The following is an 18,692-nucleotide window of genomic DNA, read 5'->3' on the forward strand; positions in this document are numbered from 1 at the left end:
CATAAATCATGGGTTAGATGGAGAGTGGAATTGAATAATGTGACAGCAAGACTCTGGGAATACCACTCTTCATGAGGGAGAGGATTTGAAGAGGGATCCCATCATGAAACTAAATGGGGAGTATGGTTGATTGGTGGTCAGGCCCTTGGAATTCAAATTCCTGAGGGATGTAGAGCCCTGTACTGTTTGAGCAGCCACATCGATCTGCAGAACCGGAGGCTGACAAAAAGAATGTGGAGACAATGTGTTTTATTATATTCCACCTATCTCTTCAGGGTGCTTTCACACCATTATATCCTCACTACCACCTGGTGATGTAGGTAAGTTAGAACTGATCCTAAGAGAGACAGTGACTAAGAGAACAGGTTCTAGAGTCACCAAGACCTGGGTTTGGTTCCTGTGTCTGTCTTGTTAGTGGAATGTTTGTGCAATCTACATAGCCTGTGTTTGTGGTTCTCTGCTTCAGAGGACATTAGGCAACGTGGAGATATTTTTGATTGCCACAACTGGAGGAGGGCCATTAGCATCTAGTGGGTAGAGGCTAGGGATACTGCTCAACAACCTACAATGCACAGAACAGCCCCCCACCACAAAGAATTGTTCAGTCCAAAATGTCAATAGTGCCACTGTTGAGAAATGCTGGGTCCTATCTGATTCTCAGTCTCTTTGTCTGTAGAATGGGGATATCAACATTATCTCATTGGGTTATTGTGAAGGGTAGATTAAATAACAGTTGACATTGGATTGTCTGTTCTTCCACCATCCCTTCCCCCTATTCAAGGAACTGCCCTCACAGGACTTTACATCTCTACAGAATTAGATTTCTACGGGCTGAATGCCAGTAACCTACAGTTCCATCTAGTTTCATGATGTTTGTCCCTAGCAGGCATTTTGCGTAGTATGACTCTGCCCCTTTGCCACAGTTGACTGGGCCAGGGGTGGACACTCGATCCAAACCAAAGCAGTCAGAATTCTCTCCCCAGGAAACTTTGTAATTTGCACTGAGAGTCAAGTCTGCTAGGGTCTTGAATGGAGAAGATACAAACCTGGGAGTTGTGGGTGGCCATTTTCTCCCATGTGGTCGGGGGGTGCAGTTTATAACAAAAGGGAAAATTGCAACAATTATGGAGAGAAAGGCAGCCAGAAGAGACCCAGTTCCCGGAGTCTGTGTCCTGGCTGCTCCCTGCCCTTAGGCCCCGTAGCCCATTTCTACATCCTTGTAAGACTTTCTGCTTAACCTGGCTTCGGTTACGTGTCTCTCATGTCCAAGAGACACATAATAGCCAGCGAGAACATATGTAACAGCACTTGGCATGGTGCCCAGGAATTAAGCCCCGAATAAGTGGCAATTATTATTATCATCCCATATTAGAGATAAAAAAGTTGACACAGAGAGATTAAATAATTTGTCTCGTTGTCACACAGCTCTTTAGCAGTAAAGGTGGTCTGAAATCCGGGTCTCCTCACATCTAGACTGAGGTTCTGTTCTGTCTGTTCTTTAAATTGTGAAATAAAACTTTCAGAATAGCGCATGGGTAGCTAAGTATCTAGGTGTAGTTAAAAACAACTCGCAGTGAACCTTGGTGTATCTCACCCAGGACAGGAACTAGAAAACTGGCTGTAGCTTGGAAGACTGTCCTGTGCCTCTCCCTGCCACGACTCCCTGCCAGAGGTAACCAATATCCTGTTTTTTGTTGAAATGGCTTTTAATCGTTTTTCCGTCTACATGTGCACCCCTAAACTACATGATTTAGCTTTACTTGTTTTGGCATTTATACAATGAGACTGTACATATTCTTTTGTAACGTTTTAAAAATTTCGACACTGTACTTGTGAAGTTCCTCTATGCTGTTATGCATAGTTGTAATCCATTTATTTGCTTTCTTTCTTCCACAGTGGATTTATCCAAGCTACTGGTGACGAGCATTAGGTGATTTCCGATTTTCAGCCAGTGGTATTACCAAGGGCATCCTGGTCTGTATATGCTGGTGCATGTGTGCAGGAATGTCTCCTGGGTACCTACTGGGAGTATACCTGTCGTATCTGAGACTTCCTCTGCTCCACATACTTGGGGGTTTGGGTTCTTTCGCAGGCACATGCCAGTACCGGGGCCAGAGGCTGAAGAAAGTATTGTGTAGTGCTGTAGGACACATAGAGATTCAAAACAAAGTATCTTTCCTCAAAAACTGAAACATAGGGTTACCACATGGCCCAGAAATTCCACTCCAAGGTATCTACCCAAGAGAACTAAAAACATATGTTCATGTTAAAACTTGTACATGAATATTTATAGCAGCACAATTCAGAATAGCCAAAAGGCCCATCAATTGATGAATGGATAAACACGATGTGGTCTATCCATACAACGGGATATTGTTCAGCATAAAAAGGAATTAAATGCTGGTACATGAGACCACGTTATGCTAAGTGAAAGAAGCAGGCACGGAAAACCATATATTACATAATTCTGCTTCCATGAAGTGTCCAGAATAGGCAAATTTATAGAGACAGGAAGTAGATTGTGGTTCCCAGGGGCTGGGCGAAGGGGTGAAGTGGGGAGTGACCCTTATGGGTACAGGGTTCCTTTAGGAAGTGATGAAAATGTTTTGGCATTAGTGATGTTGGTCTCACAGCTTGTGAATAAACTAAAAGCCACTGAACTATAGTCCTTAGAAGGGTAAGTTTTATGGTATATGAATTACATCTTAATGAAAATGTAACTAAAAACATAGTATCTTTGCTCATTCATTTACTCAAAACACGCGTATTATGTAAGTATTAAGTACCTAAGATATGCCAGACGTCCCTCAGCACATTGTTGGGAGACATTGGTCAGTGAGTTAGACGCGGCCCCCATGTGGGTCAGAACCATTGTCAGAGAGCAAGTAACACATTCAAGAGTGGTCACTGAGCAGAGTTTAGTGAAGGGACTGCTTGCAGAAGTATGAGCAGGGTTAAGAGGTCCCTGGGGAAGTGAGGCATTTCAGGGTTGGCAACAGACGGCAGCCATTACCGCCCCCCGCCCCCCCCCCCCAGGCCTGGAAAGGCAAGGGGAGAAAAGTGGTTCCCGGAACCCAGCAAGAGCTGCAGGAGAAGCTGCGTCACAGGGGCTGTGGCAGAGAGGGGGCCACCTACCCACGGCTCCCTCTCCCGTCTGCTGCTGGCGGGTATGGGAGTGCCGGCCACACAGACCCCATCGGTCAGCCTCCTCAGGCCTAGAGGACAGGGGAGAAGGCTGGAGAGGGACTCTGGAGAAGCAAATAGAGACTCTCTGTCCTCACGGACTTTCCATTTTCAGTGGAGAGACATACCAGAAAAAAATAAAAGCAACAGAATGTGATAAGCAAACAGGCTGACATGAAAGAGAGCATCTTGGTGTGTGGGTGTGTGTGTGGGGCGCGGGAAGACGACACTAGATTTGCTGCCTGGGAAGGTCTTTCCAAGGGGAAGGAGGCGGTGCCGTTTAGCTGGGACCTGAAGAATGAGCGCCTAGGTGATTCAAATGTTATTTATTGAGATGGGGAAGCTTGGAGGAGAATCAGCTTTAGGGGAGGAAATCAAGAATGCCCTCTGGGATGTATTAAAGACAGAACATACACCAACATCGAAAAATAACAACTCAAGTTGGAGTGTGAATCCACGGGACTCGGGAGAGGCCACGGCTGCGGGCTGACACCCAGGGCCTACCTCTCGGAAGCCAGGACTTGCGTGGACTGCGCCCTCCCTGGAGGTTACACCAAGTGCTGGCACAGCGCGCTGGCTCGGGGCCTCCCGCCTGCTCCCAGGCCTCCTCCCAGCATTTATTGGGACTTTGCCACATCCCAGGTTCTTCCTTCACGAAGGCGAGAAGGGCCAGGGGAAGGGAGTATCCTTTCTGAACACCAGACGTGACACATCGCCTTGACCGGGCAGGAGCTTCAGCGTGATAGCTAGGGGGGGCCACAGGTAGGCCTGCCGACCAGGAAGGGTCCAAAACCTACTTGGAAAGGCACCCAGGCCTGTGACTAATATGGTGGTGCTTCGGAGCACCCAGAGGGAAAAGCTGGCCCAACATCCTAGCTGGAGCCAAATCAAGAAAGACAGCAGGAGAGAAGTGAGTCTACAACTGGCACATTCTTCCTCACCCGGTGGGTCTTGTGGCATCAGCTGGAGTCCTCCTTCGGGTGCCTCTAGCCCGCACAACTTGGCACATCTCTGTATTTTCTTCCATAGAGGTCTCTCCTCTCTGGCTCCTGGCCCAGCCAGTTGCCCACAGACTGGAAAACAAAGGCTCACTGCCTTCCCTAGAGACCTGGGCTTAAGGGATGGGCCTTGAGCAGGCTGGGCGGATGCTCTGTTGATTTTTTTTCCAAGTGCAGAGAATGTGACAGCCAATTCCTGTTGGAAATGGCTTTTGTTTTCTTTGGAGCACAAAGCACTTTTCCTTTCTCGTGATTGTTTCAGTTCAGGTCATATTTAGGATGGAGACGATTTGCTAACCTAATTGCTTGCCTTTTAGATCTGTGGTTCTTAAGCTTTGGGGGCACAGATCCTACTGCAACCCTGATAAAAACCATAGACCCTCTCCCTAAAACACACACACACACACACACACACACACACACCCCTCCCAAATTTAACATTTAACATCAATCCTAGCAGGTTAAGATCCCTTGGGTTAAGGAAGGTCAGTCCTTCCAACTCCCCCACTCCCAATCCCCTCTGCCCCCTGTTTCTTTTCAGTCAGGATCTTAAAATTCCCTTTCTTTAGCACTTCTCAGGGGCCAGCATTTCTTGCCTGCTTTCTGCCTGAATTAGTCCCAGGTGCCCAGCCTCTGAGGAGCAGGGGCCTTCGCTAGCCTCAAGCTGCTCTTGGTTCGGAGGCTCCGGTCCGGTGTCGCTTCAGTTTTTCAGGCAGCAGAATATTCCAGTGGGATTTGTAAAACTTTTGTCTCATCCGTGCCTAGCTGTTACGGAGGGGGCAGACAGCAAGAGTCTCTGCAGATTCTAGACGAGGGGGCACAGCTTTGGATGAGACTAGGGAGACAGGCGTTGTCTGGTTTTGTTAAATTCCAGAAGCAAGTCACTTTGCCAAAATTGCCAAAAATAAAAGGACTGTCTAGACACATATTAGAAGCTCTCCTATGAAGACAGACCATCCTGAAGATCATGGATTTATGCTTAAATGGTGAGACAAAGGGGGTCATTTAAGTAACAAACAGGTATTGTACCTGCTGGTGCTCTAGGCGGGTTCTAGGCGCCAGGGGGGGGGGGACGGGGGGGGCACGTGGTGAATGAGACAGACAAGGCGCCAGAGAACTTTAGGTAGTGACAAGTGCAAGTATGAAAACAGGACGAAGTGATAGATGTGACCGTGCGGCCGCCACGACGAGAGAAGATGTCTCTGAGCAGGTGGCACTGGAGCTCCAGCCTGATTATTGAGAAGGGAGCATCCACCGGGAGGAAGTGAGCTCCAGGTGGAGGCAGCGGCCGCTGCAGGGCCTTGAGGCTGGAACGAACTGGTGCGCGCGCAGAGGAAAAGAAAAGCGCTTGTGGACGGCGCGGTCCGAAGTGGGGAGGGAGGAGAGGGAAGGAGAGAGGTAGGCGGTGGGCAGATGGCTGTGCGCTTTGTCGGAAAGACGACGAAGGGTCTAGAGCAGACGTCTGATGTGATGTCATTTGCAGTTTGGGAACGGGCCTCCTGGAGAAGCACATTGGGAGAGAGCGAGAGCGAGCGGAAGTGGAGGCAGCGCGAGGCCGGTCGTGGGGGCCAGGTGAGGGGGGGCGGGGATGGCGGCTCAGGCCTCTCGGTGGCGCTAGGGTCGGAGAGGAGGAGGCTGTTTTCCAGGTGAACGCACGGGGTGCATAGTGTAACGCATGGCCGTTAAGACTCCACGGAAACTTAAGTTTAATACGTTTTCGAAGGGCCAGGGCTATGTTGTTCTCGCTCTTGGCCAGTCCAAGGCTTCCTGTTCGTGCCCTTCCAGGAAAAACAATGACAAAGATACAAATCCTCCAGAAGAGAAAGTTGCTTGGCTGTTCTTGTCTCTGCAGAATGTCAATGTGCTTGGCAGGCAAGAGGAGGGGAAGGACAGCGGATATGTATTAAGTGCCGACTGCATACCTTAATCTCATTATCCAAGAACCCTGCAAGCCTCACTTTTTTTTTTTTTTTTTTTTTTTTTTGAGATGAGGAAACAAGTTCAGAGAGGTTAGTTTAATTGTCCAAGGTCACATAGCTAACAAGTGACAGGGCTGGGATCCAAACCCAGGTCTGTCTGACTCCAGTTCCTTCCACATCGGGGCCCTGGGCTGGCGAGACCAGGTGAGCACACTGAGTAGGCTTGAATGGCCCCGAGGCTCCCCAGGGTTTTAGCTACTCCTCGGATGAAAGCTGGTCTCTGTTGGGGGTCTGCTGACTTTTCCAGACCCTGGGGGTGTGCTGGGTGCAGTGATGTTGAAGAGTCATGTTTTAAGACAGTCCCAATGGTCGGAAGATTTCCCAATGCCAGCGAATCTAGTAAAGACAGAAGGAGTTTGGGTCTTGAGACAAGCTCATTAGCACTCATTCCGTTTGGGTGAAATCAATTAGGGCTAACTGGAAGGTACAGCCTCTGCTCTCTGTTGACTCTTGAAATGAGAGACTGATGGTGGCTACCAGTTATCATGGAGGCGTGCTCAGGGGCAAAGACTCTGATGACAGAGTCTAGGCTGTGAATCCTGCCCCTGCTGCTCTGTGGCCAGTTGCTTGGTAGGAGGACTCCGCAGGGTTCTGGAGGGTGACTGTGTGTGTCACCTAAGACCCCTGTGGGTCTCAGGCAACTTAGAACGGACTGGGCCTTGCAGGTTCCACCTGGCCTGACTGCCCAGGCCTGCGCCAGAGAACGACCGGGCGACGTGCCCAGTGACGGCACAAAGGAAGAGCCTCACACCCCGGGTTACACCCAGGGTTACGCAGAGCAGCATGACACTGTGACCTTGTCTTCGGTGCTTTTACCATCTGCTGGGTGCTGCCTACTAGACTACAAGCTCAGTGCGGGAGGCCTTTTTTTCTCTCTTCTTGTTTCCCCTGTGCTTGAGTGGGTTACCTGAGGTTGGCTGACAGATATGTCTGGACCTTCCAGGACTGGACACGTCAGTGGGAGTTAGAAGCCCAGCAAGAGGAAACCAAGGCATTAGGAAGAGTACGTAAAAACTAGCTGCCAGCACAGGGAGGGAAGCCTTGGTTTTCCCATCTGTGGAATGAGGCGATGAGGCATGAGGTCGTGCACCTAAGTGCTTAGCAGAATTCTCGGCACATAGCGCCCAGCCCATCGGAGTGAGTGCATAGCGCTTCTACAACCACCCCCGGCGCCTTGCGTGGTTCTTCATGTCTCGGTGGGAACTTTTACATTTTTTTTGACTGTGACCCACACCACAACCTTCTAATGTGTGTGCATGTCTCTTTAAATATAACCGAACTATAAATTTTGTGAACTAAGACCCTTACTATGTGTGATGAACTTTGACGGTTTGCATTGTGTTCAGTTTTGTTGAAACAATCCTGAAGGGGCAAAGGGTTACTTTCTGGGGTGATGGACATATTCTGTATTTTGATGAAGGTGGTGGTGGCATGGATGTCTTTGCCCAAAATTGTTGAACTCTATATTAAAATGGGTGCCTTTTATTGCGTGTCAGTTAGATCTCAGTAGATTTGCAACCCTCTAATTTTTATTGAGATACAATTCACATTTCAAAAACTCACCCTTTTAAAGTAGATACTTAAGTGATTTTTAGTATAGTCACAGAGCAACTGTGACCACAGTCCAAGGTCAGAACATTTTCATTACTCCAGGAAGAAGCCCCGTACCCATTAACAGTCACTTCCCATCCCCCCAACCCTAGTCCCTGGCAACCACTAATCTACTTTCTGTCTCTGTGGATTCTCTGGTTTCAGTCTTGCGTGGCCGGGAGAGCAGACTTTGAAGTTAGACTGGTTACTGGGCCTCTCAGGGGCCACCACTCACCACAACTGGGATTTCTCTGTTTGGTCCTGGCCCTGGGTGGTGAACTCCAAGAGCATCAGAGACGCTGGCAGATGACTCACATCCTGTGTCCCCACCTCCTTCCTACACAGACCCCAGGCCCGTTCAGTCCTCCGGAAGTGCCCCTTGCTCTCCTGGTGAAGATCTGGACAATGATGCACCAGTGAAGGAGTGGAGAATGGACTTTCCAAAGTCCATGGGCAAACCCATCACAGAAATGCAAAGAAGTAAGTAAGGTCTCAGAAATGTGTCCAGCGAGGTGGGGGTTGGGAGTGGACTTGGAACAGAGGTTGGGCAAGATGAGTAAGTTAAGGGGCTGTTACCAGCCTCCTGGAGGACGGGGGACCCGGAGGTGGCTCGTGCCCCATGTATCTGGCTCTTTCCCACACCAAGACTCCACCCAGGACTATGGAAATGGTGTTCACTCCCTCCACCCCCACTGCCTTGGAAAGGTGTGGCCAAAGGAACAGCTGAGGAAGGGAGAGGTTGAGAAGCAAAGGGGCTAAGTCTACAAGGGGGGTGGATGGGGGGAAGAGGGGCAAACCCACAACTGGCTAATGACTGGCACCGGCTCTGCAATTACCTGGAAATGGGTCTGCTACAAGTGCTTTCAAAAGAGACATGGAGTCTTCTCAGGGACCACCTGGAGAGGTGAGAGGAAAAAGTCTGGGAGCTTTAGAAACCCTTTTTAAATTCTTACCAATAGGGATGGAGGTAGGACTCCGGTGATGTCTAGGGAATGAGTGCACAAGCCACTTACATAATAAAGTTATCATGTGTGATTGTCTCTAATAAGCCTGGAAGGATTCTCACTAACCTGCCAGTAACCTTAAGGGAAAGGAGTTTCACTGTCTACTTTTTTTTCTTTCTTTTTTTAAGAATTGTTTGCTATTTGCATAATTTTTTAAAAAGATATATTTTTACTCTTTGTTTAAATAGGTGATACAGTCACATAGAAAATCTTCCCATCCTTGCCCTCATCTGCAGAGACACCCTCTCCGCATGCTGCAGGTGAGTAATGTTCTTAATTATGTATCTTTCCAGAATTTCTTTATGCATATTTAAGTAAATTTATATAAAGGTTCTTTTTTTTTTTTAATAGAGAGCACGTGCAAGTGATGGGAGGGGCAGACGGAGAGAGAGAGAGAGAGAGAGAGATAGAGAGAGAGAATCTCAGGCTTCATGGTCAATGCCAAGCCCAAGGTGGGGCTTGATCTCGTGACTGTGAGATCATGACCTGAGCCAAAATCAAATGTTGGATGCTCAACTGACTGAACCACCCAGGTGCCCCTATATAAAGATTCTTAATACAACTTTTTTTGAACTCTATCTCTGGGAGGGAAAATTTGAATTCAAACCAATGACTAGACATAAGGACTCTGGAGATTTCCCATAATGAAATATCCACAGGCAGCCACTGGGAATGAGGTTTAGCCCTCCAAAGGGAAGAGAGCGTTTAGACATAATATATGTAAAACAAAAGTGATAAATGGTCACGGGCCAAGAAATACAATAAGAAGGAAAATTACTCCAAATCTCTCCACCCCAAAATAACAATAATTAACATCAATTGAACATTATTCTGGACCAGTGATGTCTACTAGAACTTTCTGTGATGACATAAATGTTTCCACACTATCGAAGTAACCATTAGTAACATATGCCTGTTGAGTGCTTGAAATGTGGCTATTGCAGTTGAGGAACTGAATTGCTTATTTTGTTTTTTTTTAATTAACTTTAACTTAAACATACATAACCCTGGGTGTCTGATGCCTGCTGTAATGGACAGCACAGTTCTACCCCCTGCTGAGTGCCTACGCATGAGTGGAAAGATGTAAAAAAAGGCTGCGGATGCTTGGCATTGCCCAAACACATAATCATGATTACTAATTGATTTAGTAATTCTATTTCTAGGAATTATGTTTAAAAAATGGTTATGACTGGGGTGCCTGGGTGGCTCAGTTGGTTGAGTGCCTGACTTCGGCTCAGGTCATGATCTCACGGTTTGAGAGTTCGAGCCCCGCGTCAGGCTCTGTGCTGACAGCTCAGGGCCTGGAGCCTGCTTCGGATTCTGTGTCTCCCTCTCTCTCTACCCCTCCACCACTCACACTCTGTCTCTCTTTCAAAAATAAATAAACATTAAAAAAATGGTTATGACTTTGTTCAAAACTGAGCTCTGAGAATGTTTATCAATGAAAAACTGGAACGCTGTAGGGAAAGTATTTACTGACATGGGAATATGTTCACAACTGTCTTTTGAGTGAAAGGCAGGTTATAAAGCAGGATGATTTCATTAAAATGTAGATATAAATAGCCTAGAAAGATATATTTCAAATGTCTCAGTACATGGCAGGCACTCATCATATATTTTTATACGAACGAGTGTGTGTTAATAAGAGTTAGCACTGGGTGATGAAATTATGAGTGATTTTATATGTGCTTCTGCTCCCTTATTGTATTTTCTCACTTTCTGTGGTGAACACATTGAAAAAAAAATATTTGCTGAACAGGGGTGCCTGGCTGGCCCAGTCAGAAGAGCATGCTACTTCTTTTTTTTTTTTTTAACATTTTATTTTTTGAGAGACAGACAGAGACAGAGCATGAGCAGGGGAGGGGCAAAGAGAGAGGGAGACACAAAATCCAAAGCAGGCTCCAGGCTCTGAGCTGTCAGCACAGAGCCTGATGTGGGGTTTGAACCTACAGACGGAAGATCATGACCTGAGCCAAATTCAGATGCTCAACCAACTGAGCCACCCAGGGGCTCCGTAGAGCATGCGACTCTTGATTTCAGGGTCGTGAGTTCGAGCCCTACTTTGGATGTAGAGTACTAAAAATAAATTTAAAAATGAACTTAAAAAAATCTGCAGAAAGAAGTATAGTTGCTAGGTAATAATATTTGAGAGCTGGAAGGAATTTTGAGATGAAAGCACATTCGGCTAGTTAAAGGCAGAAACCCAGGTTTCCCGACTACACACAAACAATTTCTAGAGCCAAGGAGAAAAGGTTGCTGGATTGTCTCCTGTTCTGGATTATCCTGGCCAGGACAAACTCTCTCCGTGTGGCAAACCAGGAGTGGATTTAGAGAGGAGAAGACAAAGGGTATTAATGCTCCTCAGCAAGGTATAAAATATCACAAAAAATCTCTCTTAACAAACTATGGGCATTGCAATCTTTGCTCTAACTGGGCCTGCCTCCCCTGTGTTGGGCCCTCTGTTGTGACTCCAGCCGGACACCCTCCAGGACTCCCTATCCGGTCAGCGTGGGGGAGAGAAGTCTCTGTCCCTTGCAGGAGGAAGTTTTCTGGTTGTCCCCATGTTTTGGCTCTTCTTCAAAGCCTATCCTTTTTCAAAATTCTTAGCTGAATCACTAAGTCTCCACCTTAGATGTCCTTTCTTTTTATTCAGCCCGTGCTTTTGGTATTCATGCTCCACATTGAAACTTTATTATGTGAAATGATTATTACTACCTCAGAGGTCTCAGTTCTGTGACTTAGTCACACTTTTTTTTATCCCACTTTTTTTTTAGTACCAACTAGGTCCTAAGCTCTGGTGAGTACAGAAATGTACAAAAAGTATTTATCCAAGAGAAGTGAGAACACAGACCCACCAAAAAACCTCTGCAAAAATGTTCACAGCAGCTTTATGTGCAATAGCTAAGACTGGTAGTAACAAACCAAATGCCCATGCACGGGAGAACAGATAAATAAATTGCTTAGCGATAAAAATATGGACCAAGGGCTTGAGTAGACATTTCTCCACAGAAAATGTGCAAATGGCCCACGAGCACCTGAAAAGATGTTCAACATCACCGATCATCAGGGAAATGAAAGTCAAAACCCTAGTGTGATACCCCCCCACACCCATCGGGATGGCTCCTGTCAAAATCCCCTAGACAGTTGCAGGTGTCGGCAAGGATGTGGAAAAAGCGGGCCCCTGTGCGCCGCTGGTGGGAATGTGAAATGCTACGGCCGCTATGGAAAATAATAGGGCAGTTTCCCAATTACTTATGTTCACAACAGACAAAAGGTGGGAGCAGCACCCTGTCTGCTGATGGATGAACATATAAACTAAACGTGGTGGATGCATATGATGGGATAGTGCTCAGCCTTGACAAGGAAGGAAATTCTGACACAGGCTGCAACATGGGTGAACCTTGAGGACCTTATGATACGTGAAATAAGCCAGCCACAAAAAGCTAAATACTGTATGATCCCATATCTAAAAGAGGTAATAAAGTAGTTGAGGGGTGTGGGGCTGGCTCAGTCGGTAGACGTGCAACTCTTGCTCTTAGGGTTATGAGTTCAAGCCCCATGTTAGGTGTAGAGATTACTAAAAAAATTAAATAAATTAGCTCAAAAAATAAATCAAGTAGTCCAATTCATAGGAACACAAAGTAGAATGGTGGTTACCAGGGGCTGGGGGGAGGGGGGAAAGTTGTTTATGAGTGTAGTGTTTCAGTTTTGCAAGATGAAAACATTCTGGAGATCTGTTGCACAACAGTGTGAATGTGCTTAATGCTACTGACAGTACACTTAAGTATGGTTAAGTTGGTAGATTTTTATGTGTAGGTTTTTTTTTTTAAATCACAACTTAAAAAGCTGTCAAGGTCATCAAAAATGAGGAAAGTCTGAGAAACTGTCAGAGACAAGAGGAGCCCGAGGAATATATATGATGACTGAATGCAATAGAGTGTCCTGGATGGGGTCCTGGGACAGAAAGAGACATTAGGTAAGCTGAGGAAATCTGAATCAACTATGGACTTTAGTAAATAATGATACATCGACACGGGTATGTTAATTGTAACAAATGTACCATAATGTGAGATCTTAACAGTAAGGGAAACTAGGGATGCCTGGGTGGCTGAGTTGGTTGGGCATCTGAATCTTGATCTCAGCTCAGGTCTTGATCTTGGGGTTATAAGTTCAGGTCCTGCCCTAGGCTGCATGTGAGGTTTGGAGCCTACTTAAAAAACAAAACAAAGGGTTCCTGGGCGGCTCAGTAAGTTAAGCATCTGAGTTCGGTTCAGGTCATGATCTCCTGGTTCATGAGTTCCAGCCCTGCATTGGGCTCTCTGTTGTCAGTGCAGGGCCTGCTTTGGATCCTTTGTCCCCTCTCTCCCTGCCTCTCCCCTGCTTGCGCGCGTTCTCTCTCTCTCTCTCTCTCTCTCTCTCTCTCTCTCTCAAAAATAAAGAAACATTAAAAACTAAACAGTAAGGGAAAGCCCGCCTGGGGTATATGGAAACTTTTTTTTGGTACCTTTTGACCACCTTCACCCATTTTGCCAACCAGCCCCCCTCCCCCACCCCCCCCCCCACCCCCCACACAGCTCTGGCAATTACCAGTCTGTTTTCTGTATCCATGAGTGTGGTTTTGTTTCTTTGCTTGTTTGTTTTTAATTTTTATTTATTTTTATTCTCTATACCCAACATAGGGCTCAAACTCACAACCCCTAGATCAAGAGTTGCATGCTCTACTGACTGAGCCAGCCAGGTGCCCCTGTTTGTATCATTTTTTAGATTCCACATGTGAGTAAGATTGGACATAATTTGTCTTTCTTTATTTTGTGAAAAAATAGAAAATCTGAAAGACTGATTATTAGAAAAGAGATTAAACCAGTAATCAAAAACCTCCAACAAACAAAAGTCCAGGACTAGATGGCTTCACTGGTGAATCCTACCAGACGTTTAAAGAATTAATACCACTTCTTCCCAAACTTTTCTAAAAACAGAAGAGAGAACACTTCCAAATTCATTTTATGAGGCCAACATTACCCTGATACCGAAACCAGACAAGGATGCCACAAGAAAAGAAAAATCCTTGACAAAATATTAGCCAACCAAATCGAATACATGAAAAGGATCATACGTCATGGTCAACTGGGATTTATTCCAGGGATGCAAGGATGAGTCAACGTATACAAATCCATCAAGAGGATACATCACACTGACAAAGTGAGGGATAGCAGTTACAGGATCATCTAAATGAATGCAGGAAAAGTATTTGATAAAATTCAACATCATATATGATAAAAACAAATGGCGAGTCCAGAGGGAACCATGCCTCCACATAATAAAGGCCGTATGTTTATCCAGCCAGCAAAAAGAGTGAAATCTTGCCATTGGCAACGAAATGGATGGAACTAGAGAGTATTATGCTAAGTGTAATCAGTCAGAGAAAGACGAATACCATGTGATTTCACTCATATGTGGAACTTAAGAAATAAAACAAGCAAAAGGGAAAAAGAGAGAGAGGCAAACCAAGGAACAGACTCTTAGCTAAGGAGAACAAATTGATGGTTACCAGAGGGGGTGGTGGTTAGAAGGATGGGTGAGATAGGGGATGGGGATGAAGGAGTGCGCTTGTCCTGAAGAGCACCAGGTGTTTAAAATAAAAACTTAAACAAATACATACATGCGTGCACGCATGCATACTGTATGTGACAGGTCCGCAGCTAACATCATGCTCAACAGTGAAAGCTGAGAGCTTTTGCTCTAAGGTCAGGAACAAGACAAGGATGCCCACTCTCAACACTTTTATTCAACATGGTATTGAAAGTCCCGGCCTGATTATTTAGGAAACGCTTTGTATTATCTTTATAAGTTTCTATAAAGGTAAAACCATTCAACAAAATAAAGGCCTTTAAAAAAATAATTCAGGGGGCGCCTGGGTGGCTCAGTCGGTTAAGCGTCCGACTTCAGCTCAGGTCACGATCTTGCGATCTCGCGGTCAGTGAGTTGGAGCCCCGCGTCGGGCTCTGGGCTGATGGCTCAGAGCCTGGAGCCTGCTTCCGATTCTGTGTCTCCCTCTCTCTCTGCTCCTCCCCCGTTCATGCTCTGTCTCTCTCTCTCTGTCTCCAAAATAAATAAACGTTAAAAAAATTTTTTTTTTTTAAAATAATAATTCAGGGGGCACTTGGGTGGCTCAGTCAGTTAGCATCAGACTCTTGATCGTGGCTCAGGTCATGATCTCACGGTTCGTGGGTTCGAGCCCCACATCAGGCTCTGCACTGACAGTGTGGAGCCTGCTTGGGATTCTCTCTCTTCCTCTCTCTCTCTCTGTGTCTCTGCCCCTCCTGAGCATGCGCACATGCACCGTCTCTCAAGACAAACAAAATTAAAAAAATAATAATTTAGGCTCTGCCTTGGAGGAATGTGGTGGCTGGGGGCATGAACTTGGAGTGGGTTTCCTGGGTTCAAACCCTGGCTGTACCGTGACCTGGCTGTGGGCCCTAGAGAGAGATGTAACCCTCTCCGTGGGACAATGTCTTCTTCTGGAAAGTAAGTGGTAATACTAGGACCTTCCTCAGGGGGGAGCTGTGAAGACCAAATGAGATACTCCACACAAGTGCTCGGCACCACCCTTGACTCTTCTATAAGAGTAAGAAATCGCAGCAGACAGATCAGTGGCTGAGAGTGCATTTCAGAGCCAGGCAGTCTGGATTCAAATTCTGGTCTCCAGTGTCTATTTATAAATTTGTGGGCCAGTCATTTGGACCGAGCCTCAATTTCCTTAGCTATAAAAAGGGCTGAATAACGCCCACCCACAGGGTTGTTGGGAGGATTGAAGGAGCTCCGTGCACAGGGTGAGCGCTGGCTCAGTGGTTGCTGCTGGAGTTGAGTAGATGTGCAGTAAGAACTCAGGGGAGGAGCAAACAAAACCGCCCGGGCGTCCACGGAGGCTGCAGAAAGGGGCCCGCTCTGGCTTCTGGGCTGAGGCTGCTGATGGGCTGCTTTGCAGTGCTCCAAGGTCCCATGTGACCTCCTCCCCCACCCTGTGAGGTCCTCCCAGGTCCCCAGCTTTGGAACAAAGCCTCCGCCTGCCGTTCTGCCACTGTTCTCTGTCTGAACTCTGATTAGGCCCTTATCTCAGCGGCTTTGCCCTGCTTGGCTGCCTGTCACATTCAATTCCATTCCAGGCCTTTCATCCTGCCCTGGCCCGAGTGTCCCTGAGTGTGAGGTTGTGGGACATGGGGCCTGGTCTCTATCGTCCTTGATTCCCACAATCCTAAGCACCGGTTCCAGAACACAGCAGCCGCTCAGTTCATGGCGGCTGAAGAAAATAAAATGAGAAGCTAACTCCCAGGCCTTGTTGTAGTTGGTTTTCGAGGCACTGAGAAACACCGGCGTACTCCCCCCTCCTCAAAAATACCTCCTGTCTCTGGATTCCCTCAACCCCCAAATTCTGCAATTAGAGCTTCATTGCTTTGGCTTAAACCAAACTGGGGACCCCATACTTGATAAAAATGCAACATTCTGTATCATTCAGAATCCTAGCAGGAAGCAGAAGGCACACTCAAAAGGGTTTAACTAAAAAAATAAAAGAAGACAGTTAGTGACAGGAGTGTTTACAGTGAAGTGTGCAGGATGGAAGCTGCTGGCAGGGATGGTGAGGCACCCTGGGATGTGCGACAGCAGGCAGCTGGTAGTACCCTAGGGCAGAGGAGCCAAAGGGAGCCTAATGGAAGCTGAGCCACGGAAGGGCTGCCTTGAGGGAGCACCGATGCCGTGGTGATGCAGACACTGCCCAGTGATGCGAGGCTGCAGCGGGGACTAAATATCTCCTTGTTCCTCTCCTCTTGCCCTCAGATCTCTCTGCAGTGCTCCCCCCCACTCCCCGCCCCGCACCATTGGCCACCCAGAAGCCAGAGGGTAAGGGGGCCCAAGGGTCCAGGCTCCCAGGGACAGAGAGCCAGAGAAAATGGATCTGGGCGGAGGGTAGAGGAGCAAACAATAAGCCTTCAGAAGTGACGTGTTTTAATCTTATCAATCGTGTGCAATTCAGCATGAATGACAGCATCCGATCCTTTAAGAAAACAGAGGGGTAAGAGACCAGGGTCCTGAAGATTTAGAAAGAGAAGAGCACCGCTGTTTGGGGAAAGCATACGTCCCCTTATGAAAAAAGGCAAACCTTGCCTGTTTCCTGCGGTGGTTCTAGAATTTCCATATGTCTGCACACTTGTTCATAAGGATGGTAATCTGGGGATGGGTAGGAAACCACCACTGAGCAATCACAGGCTCCACTGAGGTCTGAGTAACTGGGGATGGTGCTGAGGAGGATTACGGAGCATTAAGTTTCTCCCCCATCTCAGCCATTCCTTGGGCTCCTGCACAAATCTTTGTCATCGCAGGATGTCTGGGAGCCTCAAAGATGCTAAGGTGACGTGTGATCCTGAGTTCTGGGAGAGGTGATCTGGGAGATATCCTTGACCCCAGGAGCCCCCTCACCAGGTCCACCCTGGGACCAGTGGGCCCCTCTGTGGGAACTGCCGGGATTTGGGTAGATGGTCTTCAAATCGGTGTCTGAGCAGTAGGGCAAATGGGATCAGTGGCTAAGGCTGTTGGGGAGCGGGGCGGGGGGGGGCAGTAGAGGAGCTCAGGGGCAGAGGAAGGGAGCCTTAGTGTGGGATGAGGCTCCCTTGGGGCTGAGAAGGGCCAGGGTATCATCAAGGGCCTTGGCACAAAAGTGGGATCCAGGGAGCAGGAGTCTGGGCATCACCCACTGTAGCTTGTTGGGAATAGAGGAGCTCGGGCCACACCCCACGCCTCCTGAATCAGGATTTGCATTTTCACCAGATCCCTATGTAATTCTGCTTTGTGTAGTTTGAGAAGCCCTGCTCTGCTGAGCTTGTCTGCTCTTTTCCCCTCAGCGCAGCTGAGCTCTTTCCCCTCAGGGCCTTTTTCATTCAGAAAGTCATTCAACAAATGCTGAGTGACTGGTCCTTGCCTAGTACTGGGATTACAGAAATTAATAGCAGAGAAGCAAGTAGGAAACCGCAACCCAGTATGGAAAATGCTACAGTAAGGCTGCCGTCCGTTGTCGGGTGGAGGAGGACCCGCAAGCTATGGTGGGGGGGTGTGGCCAGGGAATGCTTCTTGGAACTGCGTCCCTCCACCCTGCTCCTGACGCACTACTCACTTGGCCCCAAATCCCCCTCCTCTGACTCTTTCACTGTTTGTGTGCTCCGTTTCAGTTCATTATCTAAGCAGTGCTCCTCTTGTTTCCTCCCACTCAAGCCCTAGTAGGGCCCTAAATTCTGAATGTGAGAGGTTGAATGAAGGGATGGATGGATGGACATATGGGACAGATTATCAGTACAGCAGGCAACAGTGAGACCCACTGCACTTTCCTATCACCCGCCAACCTGCTCTGCAGACCTCCTTATCCATCTCGTCCTGTCTAGATATGATTTTTGAAACGTGAGTGTTTATTTCCTTGATTATGGGTTTTTCGAAGGAGCACATCAAGCATGCTAGGAGTTCTTGCAAAGAAAGTGGTTAAAAGCGAGGCAGCTGAGTGGCTCAGTTGGTTAAGTGACTGACTCTTGATTTCAGCTCAGGTCATGATCTCACGGTTTGTTAAGGTTGAGCTCCTCAGCACGGAGCCTGCTTGGGAATCCCTCTCTCTCCCTCTTTACCTCTCCCCCGCTTGCACTCTCCCTCTCTCTCTCTCTCTCCCTCTCTCAAAATAAATAAATAAACTTAAAAACAGAAAAAAAGGAAAGTGGTTAAAAGCACAGACACAAGCCAACATTCAAATCCTTATTTACTAGGTCAGTGACTTTGAGCATGTTTCTTTACCTCTCCTGACTCAGTTTCCCCACCTGCTAAATAGGGATAATAGGAGTACCACCCTCATAGTGTTACCGGGCGGGGGTCACATGAGTGATCTGTAAAGCGCCTAGGACAGTCCC

The 18,692-nt window shown here is 47.3% G+C and overlaps 1 long non-coding RNA gene across 1 annotated transcript; it reads right to left on the minus strand.

The window, feature by feature from the left end:
- Positions 1-4,930: 4,930 nt before the first annotated feature.
- Positions 4,931-9,145, minus strand: LOC123382272. The gene is made up of 2 exons (XR_006590398.1): positions 8,587-9,145; positions 4,931-6,496 (listed from the first exon to the last, which is right to left on the minus strand). It is a non-coding gene; the product is annotated as an uncharacterized LOC123382272 (long non-coding RNA).
- Between the last annotated feature and the right edge of the window lie 9,547 nt (positions 9,146-18,692).

Source organism: Felis catus, chromosome E2 (assembly GCF_018350175.1).
Source record: "Felis catus isolate Fca126 chromosome E2, F.catus_Fca126_mat1.0, whole genome shotgun sequence".
Classification (NCBI taxonomy): domain Eukaryota; kingdom Metazoa; phylum Chordata; class Mammalia; order Carnivora; family Felidae; genus Felis; species Felis catus.